At 38.4% G+C, this 16,560-nt stretch overlaps 1 protein-coding gene across 6 annotated transcripts in view; it reads right to left on the bottom strand.

The window, feature by feature from the left end:
- The window catches only part of ephb3b (eph receptor B3b), a 48,402-nt gene that overhangs the window by 23,231 nt on the left and 8,611 nt on the right, over nucleotides 1-16,560 (bottom strand). The window lies entirely within an intron of this gene.

The raw sequence follows: 16,560 nt of genomic DNA, 5'->3' as shown, positions 1-16,560 counted from the left end.
ACACACACACACACACACACACACACAAAACATCCACTCACTCGCACCCTTAAGCTAGCAGCTGTAAACTCAAGAGGATATATAACAGAGCAAAGGAGTTCTTGAATAGCGCCATAAAACTCGCAAAAGGAAGATCTTCACAATTTCCTCAATGCCCAATATGCTCTGCCTGTCTGTTTTTTTCTGTTGTTATCCCAGCAGCCATATGTGCAGCTCTCTGTTTTTATTACAGTGAGCACGCTCACTCCAACATATTGAGTCAACCATTTTACCTTCCACCACCTGCTTCTGCTGTTTATGTACGCCGGTCGCAGTCACCGGCACCGCTGCACGTTGTGACTGTGTTTTAGTAAATTAGATGGATGGGAGCGTTTAAAAGTGCACTGAAATCATGTGTTAGGGAACAAAAACATCAGAGGAAGTCTCTTGTCCTCCGAAGTGAGTGCTAAACCCATTTACTCCTTGTATTAACATCCGTTTCAGGAATAAACAGGGTTTGAATACTGTCAGAAATGCATTTGTAGGGCTTCTCGGTTTGGAGAAGAAGAAAAAAATTTAATAAAATTGTGACTGCAACTTAAAATAAATAAATTAAGAAAATAAGAAAAAAAAAATGTATATATATATATATATATATATATATATATATATATATATATATATATATATATAAAAATTCCAACTTTTCAACTTAAAAAAAAGAAAAGAAAAACCCAAAAAAATATATATATAAATAAATAAAAAGAAAAATCCAACTTTTTAACTTAAAAAAAATAAATAAAAATAAGAAAAACAAACAAACAAACATAAATAAATAAATAAATAAAAATAAAAATCCAACTTTTGCTGTGCTTATTTTTGAAACATCAAATTCCCCAAAGATGTTCACCACGCTTATGATTAAATGTCATATTTGAAGTCTTTCTAAACGCTCAATCATGACGAAACGAAACAAAAAATGAATTTTTCAAGACCAAGTCAGGTCACCTTTATTTATATGGCGCTTTAATACAGATTGTTTCAATGCAGCTTTCCAGTAATAACAGGAAAAGAATGCATTTCAACAGTTGCCAGCCGAAGTCAGCTCAGTGTTGATTCATCTCAATTGTAAAGATGATCAATTATGAAATCAGTTAATTTCATCTATAAAGCAGTTCTGCAAATAATGACGTCTCAGAACACAGCTTTACTTTCTCCCACTCTTAGTAACATGAGTGCACAGTCTTCGTTTACATAAAGTCTTAGCTGATTTGTCCCGGACGACAGTGAAGGACCACCTACTCGCCTGTCAATCAAACCTGATATTAATAAAGTAGTCTGTATAATTCGACTACCTGATATTGCATCACTCGTCTACTGGAAATATCGAACTTGATAGTGGCTACTTGAGATGTTTCCAACACATAGGTGTTTGTAAAATAAGCTGAAACCGTTTGAGGCAGCTGTTTAATTCTCCACATACAATACGCCATTGATTTCCTGTTGGGACGTCTTTCATCTCGTGTGATTTTGTGTCGCTGACTTACAGGTCCGCTGACATTCAAACGCGCTCTACAAAAACACCTCGTCGTTTAAAAGAAAACCATAGCTGTCAGCTGTGGGAAAGCTAGGTACTAGCGCAAATACAACGCCAGGCGAAACCAGAGAAAAAGGGGGGAATGGAGTGAAAGTCAGCTCTGACTCAGTGAAACAGACGGAACGTTCCGGAGCATGCGGCGATTGACTGCAGCCTTCTGTTTTGTTTGCGTTTTGTAAGCAGCGCTGAAAAACAGCAAAGCCGAGCATTGTGTCAGCTGAGCGCGCTTTTTAGATGAGGAGGCAAGTCCCGGCTCAATGAGAGAGCGAACACAGCGGAGGGTGACCCACCCCTCACCCCGGCCCGTCGCAGTCAGGGGGGGCGAGAGGCCGTGCCCTCAATGCGACAATTCATTCACACTCCAGCATGAAGCCTACAGCAGCACCCAGCCTCCATTACGCACTCCTCCGCAGTTAAAATGGCTCCACACAGGGAACGTTTTGTTTTGGGAGCGGAGAACCGATGGCTTGTTTCCTGCTTCTCCCAATTCTGAGGTAAAAGTGAAGAGAACGGGGTGGTTTCTGGCAGGATGTCGAACCTGATTGACGAGTGCTCTGAGAAAATACTTCCCTTGCGCAATCCGTCTGCAATCGCACGTTTGACTGTGAAGCCCAATGACACAAAGCACCCGCCATAAACTCGAGTTACAGAGGCAGAACTTTTACGAAAAAGTTACACAAAAATTCTAAACCAAACCTTATTCACCTCGTGTTGACTTCGCTGTCATAAAAGTTGTAATTATAAGACACTAAAGTAGATGAAAATAGCAATTACACACTATCTAAACTACTTATAAACAAATATATATTTTTAGTAATAATATGTATTTTTAATGTCACCACTATTGTGTACGATGATAAATGTGTTGCCCTTTATAATAACTTATAATTTGGCAAAAATAATCATATATTTCATTCATATTTGAATTGGCTTAGTAAGGTTTTGAACATTCTCATAAAGTCTCAAAATCGCAGGAAATGTAAATATTTGAAGTAACTCAAGCACATATCATTTAACATAATTCAAAGAAAACTGACTTGTAGCCGTATGTTTAGAGATAAATATGGACATATGTGTAAAATTACTGTAGATTTGTTTTTGGTCCAAACACTAAACTTTTTTTTATTTTTTTATTTTTTTGTAACTACACTGTAAAATATTATTTTATGTAATTTTAAGTAATTAACATTCAAGTTGATTATACTTAAAATTTTAAATTGATTGTACTTAAAAAAAAAAAGTTTTAAAAAAGTGTAAGAATCACTAAAGTACAAGAATATAATAACATGATACTATTTAAACTACTTAAAACCGGTATAAACTAATCATAATATATTTGAATAGTAATATTTCATAATAACATATAGTTAATATATCATTTCACCATTATATCTTTTTTAAGTAATGTGTAAATGGGTAAGACTTTATAATAACTTACTATGTATAACAGCATCATAAAATGCTTATTTTTTTTATTGCTTATTAATAAGGTCTCAAAGACTCAAAAATCCCAGGAAACACACATACTTGAAGTTACCAAAGCACATTTATGAAAGTATAAATAACAATATGGAAGTATGTGTAAATTACTAAACAATAAGTCATAGTTTTTGCTTCAAACACTAAATATAAAAGCTGCATGACACACGGATTTAGTGGAAAATTCCCATTCACAGAATTGCATGTTCACACACACAAAGAGACGCACACACACACACACACACACACACACACACACACACACACACACACACACACACACACACACACACACATATTGATGTAAGAAAGGTCAGCTCTTCCATTTTAATCCTCTAATGACAGAGCAGCGTTAATAACAGAGGAAGACAGAGAAACACTTGGTTTCTGAAACACACACACACACACACACACACACACACACACACACACACACACACACACACACACACTCATTCTGCGAGTTTACAAGCGCCTGAAAATATTTCTTTGTTCCAGTAAGCAATCTTCTTTAAAAAGAGGGGTATGTGAACAAAACCAGCTCTATTGATACAAAGAATGTTCAGTGGATTTAGAAACTGACTCAGTGCCGTGTGGGCAGACAGGTGAGAGATTACTGCAGGATTTCAGCCCAACTGCTTTCAGCTTTAGTGATTCCTTTTTCCGTGTTGTTTGGAGGTTAGGACGCGTGGAAAGCGAGGAAAACTCAAAGTGAAACGGCAAAGACTGGGATCAGGATTGTGCTGATTGAATGACTTCAATTTACATACATATTTTGCATGTAAGAAAATGAAAGGTGAAGTGTGTACGTTCTGCAACATTAGTTAAATAGAGATGCAAAAAAAATGCTGTTAAACCAGTTTTCTGAAGACTCACATTGGTCAGTCAAACAAATAGCCCCGCCCCAAACTTATGCTATTGGTTAACACGATGTTGTTGTGGCAGGCTGGTCAAATATATACATATATATGTATCCGAGTTCAGATTTTATATCTAAACAATCTTGATTTGCCATTTTTGTCTCCTGCTGCGCTGTTGTGGAATCGTACCAAACAACAGGCTTAAGGACAAATAAAGGAACGTCACTCTCCGTCTCCAAACACTTGAGCTCTGTTTTGCCACCCAACACTGAGATGTGTCAACAGCGTGGGGAAAACACTGCATTAAACGTATTAAAGCTATTAGACTGATTGCTTTGTATGTGCTTTTGTTGCTGCTTTCATTAGCTGTTGGGGGGTTTGGTGAAGCGGGCTGAAAGTGGGGGAGATATTTTGGGAGAGAGAGAGAGAGTCGTTGAAAGGGGACGGAGGAAAATAAGGGGTGGGTGGGGGGGCTTCTATTTAAATTGAAATGTGGTGAGCGTCCCGGGCTTTTGTGGCACGCTGGAGTGTGGTGATTAGAGGAGTAGGCTGCTTTTGGCGAGCCGGCGTGCAACCTCTAATTGGCCGACGGTCCTTGATGTAGATGCTGGATCTCCAACACCCTGAATCCTCCACGGGAACTCCCATGAAAGGAGCCTCCTTATCCCCATCCGTCCACTTGCCGTCAGTCACGGCACAATGCCTGTCACTCTCTGGGCCATTTACGTACTAACAAGACCCACTGTCAAAGCCGCAGCTGTAGCGTTCATTTTCATGACGGAATTACTGTAATTTCCGACCGCTAAAATCACCCGTGTCTTTGTCGAATTTGTAATTGTGACAGTGGAAACTCTTAACTTCAGGAAACGCAGACTTCTCCCACTTGACTATTGGGTTACACTTTATTTTATGGTGATGCAGTTACATTGTACTTACTCAATTAACTAGATGTACTTACTATAGGGTTACGGTTAGGTTTAGTTATTTTAAAATAAAGTGTTACCGACTATTGCTTTGCTACTTATAAGGTATTCAAGGGTTACACTTTAGTTTAAGGTGTCATTGTTAAAGTGTTAAAGTGTCATTATATATATATATAAGTACTGAGTAATATTAATTAACAACATGAACAGAGTATAGAGTTAGGGTTAGAATTAGGATTTGGTTGAGGGTTAGTTGCATGTAATTATGCATAATTTACTGTTATTACTATGGTAAGTACATGTAACATATGTAACAAGGACACTTTAAAGTGTTTTCAAGAATTTTATCAAAATTTTGTAAAATCTCCATTTTCTCAAAGAATTGGGAAAAGCCTGGATGAAAAAGAAGGTCTTAATTGTATTGTTTTTGCACTTCAAATCTAAAAATAATTAATTAAAATAATAATAATAATAATAATAATAAATATATATATATATATATATGTTTTTTTTTTTAAGTGTACTAGCAAACAACTTAATATTAATTAAATAAAAGGCCGCTTAAGTTTACTTAAAGAGAGTACACATTCTTAAAACGCTTAAGTACACTTTTAAAAAGTGCACTTTATGGCAAATTCAAATTTATACTTTTAAGTACATTTTAAATCATTGTTGTAATGGTATTTTGTCATGCTTTAAAGAAGTACACTTATTTTGATGTTGAATTGCAAACTATTTTAAGTTTGTGTTATTCAATGTTACATTTAAGCTTAATATATTTTAAACGTACAACATTTAAATATCGTTAAAATGTGTTATTGCAAATATACTTAAATGCGTGACTCAAATTTCAATAGAAATATAATTAAAGTATATTTTAGCTTTCAATAAATGCTTCTCAGTAAATTCAGCAGTAACCGTATTTCAAAGACAACAGAAGTAACTATGAAATTATCTGTAAAGTTGTACTACTTAAGGACATAACGCCGGTTATGATGACAACAATTGACAGGAAGATGACAAAGAGCATAGTGCGCCTGCTACATTTTCGTTTGTTGTGTTAATTAGTTCTTCAGCTGACGTTCGGATTGACACAAGGTCGTAGGGGGTCTGATTTCGAAGCTGACATCATCAAGGGAATGGGGTTGTGGAAAATGAGCCCTTTTGCTTTGATCAAACATGCCGTTCCCGCGCACAGACAGCACACAGACAAGCACGCGGGTTCATACGGCGAGCAAAAGATGAGCCACAACCCAGATTAATATTCAAGCCTTGTGTCAAAAATGGGAATGGGCATTGCACACCCCCTTACCCACACTGGTTCTCTTTTCTACCTCTTTCCAAGGTCTTTAATTACAGAGCAGAGTCAATCTGGCGAACAGGCAGACCCCGAGGCGGCTGTCTGCTAACCAGGTGTGCTCACAACTATGTGTTCAGAGTGCCTGAATGGCCATCCTTAGCTAGCAAGCCCATGCCACCGCCTCATGTGCGAGAGCTCCTAATTATGTAGGGGGATCATGTCACCTGTTTAACCCAGTGAGAGCTTTTCAATGTCTCCCTCTCTCAAGAGTTATAATGCATTTCCGTGTAAGTATAGGTGGTATTTAACCCCTAAAAGGTGTGTGTTCGTACCTTAGAGTAGTAATATATACCCTTGAGGTACTACTATGAACGTTTGGCTTGCTTAGTTGGGGTTTGAAAGACACGTAATATTCAGTAATATTATCGATTCGACTGCACTAAGTCAGTTTATTGTAATTTAAGTTGAAATGACTGAAACTTCCAAGTTGATTGTACTTAAAAAATCATGAAATCGAATTTGTTTCATAATCGACACGTTGAATGTTATCGCGCTGAATTAAATCGACACTGAACTGACTTGCGCTGAATATCGACACGAATGCCTTCTGTAGAGCTGTTTACAGCTGCATTTCATTACATTGATGAACTTTACACACTTATTGAACTGAACAAACACTGAACTGACTTGAGCTGAAGAATGACACTATAGGAGCTGCTTTAGAGCCGAATTTGAATTTGTCTCATATTTGGTTAAGTTTGCATAATCCTGTCATTTTTCATTTTATACTATAAAGCTGCGTTGAAGCAACCTATTTTATAAAGCATTTGATAAATAAAGGTGACCTGACTTTTAGGCATAAATACTATACAAATATGCCCCTTTAAGGCTACTGGGACATGGGACAAGCTGGTTTACCCCTGAAGGCAGAGTTTATATATTACAATGTTATAAAATTGTAATAAAGGTGTTATTACATGGTTATGCAATACACTAAACATCTGGCAATTACATTTCTAGTGAAAAACCGTATATTTAAGCAAGAAATTACTAATACCATGATAATAAAATTCCTCAAGCCATTTCAACCTGACCACCTACGGCCATTGTGGACAACCGCCATGAATTCGGCGCGTGTCCCCTAAAGCACTTAGAGAAAGAGTTACGATACTGCACATCAGTTTCTCTGTTGTGGCTAGACAGGACACAAGATGCGTTGAGATGGAGATAAAGCACGATCAGCTATTAATGAGCACTTAAGCTAACACGCCGGCGTATTCTGATACCGAGCGTTGATCCGATTACAGATTTCACACTAAACGGGAGCCGTCTGTTAGACTCACGTTGCTACAGGAGTACAATCAATTAATGCGTTCGTGTTTCTTCTTGTAGAGGCGAGTTATTGTATAGCCACAAGGCAAACAAGAATGCGTAGGCCTCGTCTGTGTATTCATAATTTTTGTTTGGCCTGTTGGTTAGAAAAAAAGCTCAAATGGGTTCTCCACTAATCAATATCCAAGGCTTTCATTCAGAAGATGAGCAGCTTGTGATTTTCCAATCCTTCCCTCAAAATGTAAAAGTATGACGTTTTCGCTAGGGCTGACGCTTCAGGCATCGTTACACAACGTTAATGACAGTGTTTGCTGATCAGAGAGAACGACAGCTGTACATTTATGATACATGATGTGTGTTTTTTTTGTGGCTTCCTAGACTTAAACACTAGCATAACGTAATGTATGTGTCAGAACATGTGATACTCATCACAGACACGTTTCGGTATCGCTGTTGACGGTCATGACATCTAAGCAAGAGTTTCTGTTTGGGGTTTTGTACTTAATCATAAAAGAAAACTATGTTTGGACATATGGAACGCCTAAGAAATATGGTGATATATATTAAAAATAAAAATAAATAGATAGAAGGAAAAATTATATTCTCTGTTCTCTGAGAAACTTTGCGTTTGCTCGCAAAATGTTTGCGTTTCCCAGAGAGAATTTTCCGTCCACTTGCTAAAAACTTCGCGACTGCGCATTGTTTCTTTGGGGAACACAAAGGTTTAAGGTTTTGCGAGGTAACGCAAATATTTTGCAAGCGAACTCAAAATTTCTCAGGCGAGTGCAACACTTTTGCAACTATGCAAAGTTTCTCAGGGGAACACAAAGGTCCGTGAGGTTCTTGCGAAGGAACACAAAGATTTTGTGAATGAACGCAAAGATTTTGAGTTTCTACGATTTCTTGAGGGAAACGAGAACGCCAAAGCATTGAAATATATATAAATATATTTATATTTTTTTCTTTCGACACAGCTAGGTACTCTTTTTTTATATTGAAATTGTCTGCATTTTAGAATGGCGGCAAGAAACAAGTAGAAAAATATCAGAATTATATAGTAACCATAAAAATGTTAAACCGACCTAAAATATTGTACATTTTGGGGTTTTTCAAAGAAGCCATCCTTTGCTTAACCACTCTTTCTTTCTCTCTATTTAATGTTTCATTAACACCTTTTCTACCTCGGTCTTTTTTCCCCCAAGTGTCTGAGTGTGTATCAGTCACCAGGAAGTGTTTTGACAGGCCGGAGCTGATCACAGCCTTCCTTTCCATCCACTTCATTCTCTCTCATTCCCCTCATATCTCCGAAACCCCTTCTCTCCTTTTCTCCCCGTCTATCACGGCTCCCCGGGTCTCCATTACTCTCAGCAGGAGGCAGGGCCAGCTGGAATAAATACAGATGACTCAACTAGCCGGTTGAAAAATGCAAGTGAGAGTAAACCGGTTTACAGAATGTTTGGAAGAGGAGGAGGCACACTTTCACTCCTAAAGAAATTCATCATAGAAGCCACTGAGAAAATAATAAAACATGTTTAGGTCAAAAAAGTGATGCGAACCAAGCAAAGGTTCACCGATTTGCTTTGTGTTCCATATAGAAATACGTTCCATTCAGTCAAAAAACACCTGATTCAGAGACTAACTTTTAGTGAGATCTTTGCTTTAGTTACATTAAGACATTTCGGTTAAATGTAAAATAAAGAAGAGGACTTCAGTCGTGATGAATCCTGCGTTTGGCTGAGCCTAGCGTAAGCACATTTTAACCAACAGTCAAACACCTCTCCCTCTCCTCAAGCCAAAAAAAATTAAAAGGACTATAATCACGATAACTATGTTTTGATTGATTTTCTCGTTCTGGTTGAAATTCAACTCTTGACTGTAATAAACTGCCAGGGACGCACGTCTGCCAATACTGCTGAAGAAAAACAAATCTTTTTTGAAACTAAGATATTCCTCCACGCTCAATAGAGAGCTCAATGCATCATTACCCTCAACTCATATTATCAGTCAAGCTAGGTCCCAAAATCTGGAATATGGTACTGACAGAGATAGTTTTTACATAAATCAAAAGAACCTAAGAGCATTAGTATTTTTTCATGTGGCGCTATTAAGGCATGTTGAGTGAATTGCATCTTTTTGCTGAGCAATAAAAGTGAAAAAGACAGAAATGCCCAAAAAGAAACTGGAAAACCCTAAAATCCTGTATATGTTGTGTTTGGAAATATTTTGGTAGCACTTTATTTTACAGTCCTGTTCCCCATGTACATACCATGTACTTATTATAGTAATTGTAATAACTAGGTACTATTTGTAAGCTTGTTTCCACCACAGAATAAAACATTAAAAAGGTAACTGCAACTTTTTATCTCACAATTCTGACTTTTTTTTCTCACAATTGTGACTTTTTATCTCAGAATTCAACTGTGAGTTATAAAATCAGAATTGTGAGATAAAAACTCGCAAATGAGAGTTATAAAGTCAGAATTGTGAGATATAAAGTCACAATTGAGAGTTACAAAGTCAGAATGGCAAGATATAAATGCAATTGTGTGTTATAAAGTCAGAATTGCGAGATATAAAGTCGCAATTGTGTGTTATAAAGTCAGAATTTTGAGAAATAAACTCACAATTCTGAATTTGTTTCTCAAAATTGCATGTTTATATCTCGCAATTCTGACTTTATAACACACAATTGCATTTATATCTTGCAATTCTGACTTTGTAACTCTCAATTGCGACTTTATATCTCGCAATTCTGACTTTGTAACTCTCAATTGCGACTTTATATCTCGCAATTCTGACTTTATAACTCTCAATTGCGTTTATATCTCACAATTCTGACTTTATAACACACAATTGCATTTATATCTTGCAATTCTGACTTTGTAACTCTCAATTGCTACTTTATATCTCGCAATTCTGACTTTATAACACAATTGAGAATTGTGGATTGAGAAAATCAGAATTGCGAGATGTAAACTTGCAATTGTAAGATAAAAAGTCGCAATTATCTTTAAAAATGTTTTATAATGTGGCAGAAACAAGCTAGTTCTAACCCTGAACCTAACCTTAACCCATGTATTTACCCTTTATTCCCAAGTACTATTCTTAGGTAAGTGCAATGTACTGTAAAATAAAATGCAACCAATATTTTTGTATTCCCGTCCTGTGTTTTGTAATCCAAGCCATAAAGAACGGGGCAGGAGGCACCGCTGACTTCCTCATACCTTCATTCCAGGTTCATTATGGAGGTATTTTGGCACCATGCTGCCCACTGGCCTTGCCTGTCAGCCTCGGAGAGGAGCTGTCGGCTGAAGCCGCTGTCCAGGGACTCGTCTCCATTCTGCAACAGCCCGTTTGCCGTACTTGCTTCCCTTTGACACGTTCATTATGCCACTGCAGAGGCAGCCAACAGACATCTAGGCTAAATATATGGTAATGGCACGATCCCTCAGGACCACTGGAAGGCATTTGCCATGCTATAACACTAAGGAGGTACTTCACAGTGTGGCGGATGTTGAAATGCCCCCCAAACTCTCATTTCCTCCAACCCCTTTTGCCTTGAGATAAGATGTTTGTGAAAGGACGTCAGGGATGATGTCAAAGCTAAAATTATGGTTTCTGGTCGATAAAGGCACACAGTGAACAGGGAACACACAAATACACACATATATGGGTGTTTCTTCAATTATTAAAGATTGAAAGTGTGATAAGTTTAAAACTATATGATATACAAATATAGCCCATGTAAAAGGCATTGAAACAATAGCTAAACTAAGATATTAAAAAAGAAGAGTAGCAAAAATAATTGTTAATGTTATTTCAAAACATTGAATTCTGTTAGTTTCACCAAAAAAAAAAAGTTGCTACCTCAAATTTTTAAGTACAAACAACATGGATGTTTAAGTCATTTCAACTGAAATTGCATTAAACTGGCTTAAAACATAGTTTAATCTTGTATAACTTATAAAAACAAGTTGAAAATTGAAGAAATGTTAAATATATGTTGACATAACTTATTTATCATATTTTTTTTTTACAGTGTAATACAATATAATATGCCATAATATAATATTATATTTTTTTTTTTAAACTATTTAAAAAGACAAGTAATAAAAATCAAACATGCCCGTATAATTAAAGAAATATGTGTATATTCAACACTCAGAAGGATCTATAACTCTATCGTATATAAATGTAAAGGTTTTGGTTATAACTTTTTTTCTTTACAGTTCTGCTATGAATTAGGCATTGAGATGTATATGTCAGGATACAATTACTCCTGCTTTAGTCATCAGCCAAACATACAATATCATCGTACTATGCAAACATACAAATAACCTCTAATGGCTGTTAAATATGACATTTCTGCTTCGTATCATGGGACAGCTGTTTGTTCGCAGCTACTGGACTGATGTGGTCCACATTTCCAGCGTTCCAGTGGCTTTCGATCCCTTTGTGATGTTTCAAATATACCGTCTGGGGCGGCTAGTGAGGTTTAGATTCCTTTTCGTTTCTTGAAAAGAAACCCCCAAGCTGTGAGGGCAAGAACCCTGCTAACTTCCCAGTGCTGTCACATATTAGCATTGGCAGCTACTGCTGAAGACATGGGAACAAATCGGTAGCTCGGTTTCAGCTGTCATGCTGCATGCTAATTATCAGGATATGTTGTGGTTTACCTGCTCGAACAAAGAAAACATCTCTAATGGCTCCAGCTACACCGCAACGTAATAGGAGTTATTATGTTTTTTTTTTTACATTTCTTGCTATATGTGACACATTAGCCTGAGGCAGCGCAGGTCTCTTTTCGACTACCTCTTCTCACGTTAGCTCATTAATCCCAGAGTCACTCGTTAATGTTTACCTGCCCACTCATTATCTCAGTCAGGTCAGAGCCGCAACAACAAAGAAAGGTTAGGCAGTTACCGACAGGAATGTGGCTGGGTAGGGCCTTTGTGACTGTTGAATACAAAAACAATGACTAAAGCATGGTCTGGAACTGTCCTGAGTGAAAGGGACACTATCATTCATTCTATATTTGAGAACACTCTTCCTGGAAATTTCTGCCCCACTCTGGCACTTTGGAAATATGTCAATAACAGAAACTAGGGCGCAGAAATATGCAAATGCGCATGCATATTAATGCACAAGATGAATTTACCCCATAAAGCATGTTCCTGGATCAATATTTTACAGCTCAAACCAGAGGGAACTGATCGGTTGATGGGGATGTTGTTCAGGGACCAATAAAGTTCGCTGATTCAGGTATGTCTTACCTAGGTAAAATCATATTAACCTACCTAGAATGTGCCTCTGCCTACTTTGTGTGTGTGTGTGTGTGTGTGTGTGTGTGTGTGTGTGTGTGTGTGTGTGTGTGTGTGTGTGTGTGTGTGTGTGTGTGTGTGTGTGTGTGTGTGTGTGTGTGTGTGTGTGTGCGAGCAAAACTACAAAAATATACCTTTACATTCAATTCACGCCAGTTTCCAGCTGAAATGAACACTGCCAACACCAACAAATAGTAATACTTTTCAGAAATGTCGCCACAGCCACATTTTTTCAATGAGCCTGGGTTGTAATTGGAGGCTATTCTGTAGCTTGTTATTTCTGTTTACTCCTTGTACCCTCCCAGTTGGCTACAGCAAAAAAAAAAATGTTGGTTACTATTCGCCCCATGCTTATCTGTTAGATCTTTTCAGCCACGTTCTTAATTGCTGCTCAGTTAATTAATCTCACACTTGGCTGCAGTAATAACTTGACTCGTTAGACCTCTCTAAATGGTTTTCGGCTCTTTAACGCACAGACGCAGACTGGCGGAGTGTATGGAAGACGGTCATCGGAGTATTCTCCACCTCTGGGATTGTTGATTAAAAAAGAAAAAAAGAAAAAAACTGCCTGATTAGGACACGTGGCCGTCTAGGTCATTGGCGATCACACAATCATGCACTTAAGTGTTTCACTTACAGCAAATTGACTCGCAGATTGTGACAGAAGGTCTTAGCGATGGAAGTTCATTTCTGGGCAATTATGCTGGAGAAGGTTGATAGAACGGTTGACATCCAATTCTAGGGTGCCCCATATGGCCAGGGGTTTAGATGTCTCTGAACAATTAAATAAAAGCCTTGATACACTGGAAGGAGACTGTGAATGTTTCTGTAAGTGTGCATGCAAGGGGCTAGTCACTTGAAAATCTTCAGATATAAATCAGTACACAGCACAGCTGGACTGAGAAGGCTACAGTTCCGGGGCCATTTATGCCACAACAATCCATCTCTACAGTCCTTGCTGTCCGACCTGGGTCAGTTGCAATACTTCCAGTTATTAACCTAGACTTTATGGGTGTCACTTGCAGCTCTTGACCCTTAAATGAAAAGAATGGTGCAATTTCTTTGCATTTAATACCTTACATACTGTTCCAGCCATACTCATACTCCATATTCTATATAGATACATTTTACGGAACAGCTCAACACTTGTATGAAGAAAATACAAGGACATAATAAAAATAAAATAAAAAGACAAATGCATTATTTAAAATTTCTCTTTTTACGTGATTGCTCAAGCTCATGTTGTTTCCTGAGTTTTCATTTTTGGGAGATCTACCCCTTTTACCCACAGGGAAGGCGTTTAAATATCATAATATTAGCATACACAGTAAGTGAATCAGGTGGAAGAGAGGAAGGCCAAAGCTAAGGTATGTCTCCAGAGGCTGATTATGGCACAGATGCGCTGATGAAGGGCCAGGGGAGGCTCCGTCTGCCTGCCCGCCTATAACTGTACTGTCAGGGGCTGACTAATGTATTATTCACCCTTCATTGATGTGTAACTAAAACCAACGGCTGGGGAGCCTGGGCCACCAATACCCCCCACAGACGGTAAACCCCCGACAGGCTACTGAGCTCCATTGATTTATGGGTCTCAGTAGAGGGCCTGGTGAGAAGGCTGGGGGGGGGGGGGGGGGGGGGGTTGAGGTCGACATGAGATGGGTCTCATTTTTTAAATATGCTTTCACTATGTGGTTATGCAATATCTGAAACAATTTTAGATTGAATTTCCTGTTAAAATAACCTTATTTTATCTGTACTTCCCATTCATATTATAAATAAAACATGTAAAGTCAGAATGTGGGTATATCTAGAGACACCACTAAAATGACACCGCTATTATGTGAAGACAGTGGCGCTGATGGAGGAACTAAGGGAAATGGCCACATGAGATAACATAGATGAATCAACAAAAACTGTGTACGTGGGATGGGAAATGCAGGGCTGCTGCTGGGCATCTGTTTGAAGTGCAGGTGACATGGAAGGTTATAGCAATCTAGAGTCAATCATTGACTGATAAATCAACCACAGTGGCTTTAACAGCGTCTACACTGAATCAATAAAGTCCTTCAATAAGATTGTGTCTTGTATAAACGGTACTGAAAAATTATCTGGGAAACCAAAGGCACAGATAGAAAATGTGGCAAAAAGGCAACTTCTGAGAAAATAATTTTATACGAAAACACCCTTCAATTTAGGAAGTACTGTACAGGTGCTAAGATATGCAATTGTCGGGTATAGAGATAATAAGAAGTCTGGGAATTGTCTGCTGTTGCTCTCTTTCACACACTTGAACACACACACATAGATCCACTAAATCCAACACACACAGACATGCCGTCACAAAGACTTGGTGGCCTCAACACTAATTACAGCCCTGCTAACCACACCTTGACTGCTTGGAACCAACACGTGAACTTTTGTGTTTCAGGTACGTTACATCTCTTGGTGGTCTAGAAGCAGGATGAGTTCAACTTGGGAGCGCTCATCAAAAGAACCACAGGGTGTGTACTGAACCTCAGCATAGATTACTCATAGGAACAAGTCAGCTGTACAGGAGTTCCATCACTGGAGGACTGACCATATGAACTGGTTTCAACCCTGTATTTACATCTTCCTCAGAAGAGGGATGCATGAATGGACATGTTTCCCTGAGTCTAAACTTCATAACCTGAGGGCAGGCGAGTACGGATGCAAAAGAATGGCATAAATAAAAGAGAGATAAGAAAACAGATTGCTCATTCTTTATTGATAGACATGTATAGAGTGTCCTAATGGCTAAAGATCTGCTAGCATTGGGATTTGGTTTGGTTGGTATGAAGTTGCTAGCTCTGTGACTGTCCATCTGTGCAGGGTGGTGCCCTAACTTTGGGGTGTTGGGAAAAGCACCCGTATCCCTGTGACCCTACAAATTTGAAGCGGTTTGAAGAATGGATGGATCGATGGAAGTTTTTAGCTGCTGCGCTGACAGTTAGATAACATGCTACAACACTTTAATTCATGGCTTATTTCCTGTCCTATCTGTTTTGAATCAATAAAAGTGCCAACAAATGCATGCGCTAAAATGAGAATCTCTAGGTATTACCCTCTTGATACGCTTTAGTCATAAGTGCCTTTGTGTTTATGACACCACTGTAGTGTCTTGATTAATTAACCAGGCACAAAGCTGCGTCCAATGTTGAACTCTATAGATTACCCTTAAGTGCTCGCCTACTTAGCTAGCTTCTTCAGACCAAGCTGTCTTAAAATGAAGGGAAGATTTATGAATAAGTAAGAACAGTGACAAAGCGCCTACTTAATTAACCAAGAAAGAGAAGTGAGTCCCCAGACATTTCGATCGCCACATATTTTGATGGCAAGGCAGCATCAACAACCATCTCCTCTTGGCCTGCCATATTGACCGACGGCTGGCTAAATTGAATTGCTAATCATCGCCATCCTTTTAGGTCATTTCCCAGAGGACACGGCAGGGCAAAAGTGGCAATGAAGCTGTTTCACTGTGGTGCGTCTCACACCCACGATACAAATATGGCTCCTCAGTTCACCATCCCCATCTGGCCATGGGATATTTTAATTTGTTTCTAGTGCCAGCTCCATTTCACGTCAATATGCTTGCTTTCACACCCCATGAGGGTTTGTGTCACATCAGCATGCCGCGTGTTCTTAGTTAGAGACCTCTTTTTGACTCTCCTCCGTGCAGTGTATGGAATTTGACAGAATAGAGTTGTAGGAACACACACATAGTGACAAGTCTTATCAATGACTGGATACA

This window comes from Leuciscus leuciscus (assembly GCF_965113295.1).
Source record: "Leuciscus leuciscus genome assembly, chromosome: 15".
Taxonomy (NCBI): Eukaryota; Metazoa; Chordata; class Actinopteri; order Cypriniformes; family Leuciscidae; genus Leuciscus; species Leuciscus leuciscus.
Note: the sequence above shows the minus strand (reverse complement) of the source record. Positions and strands in the feature narration are given on the sequence as shown.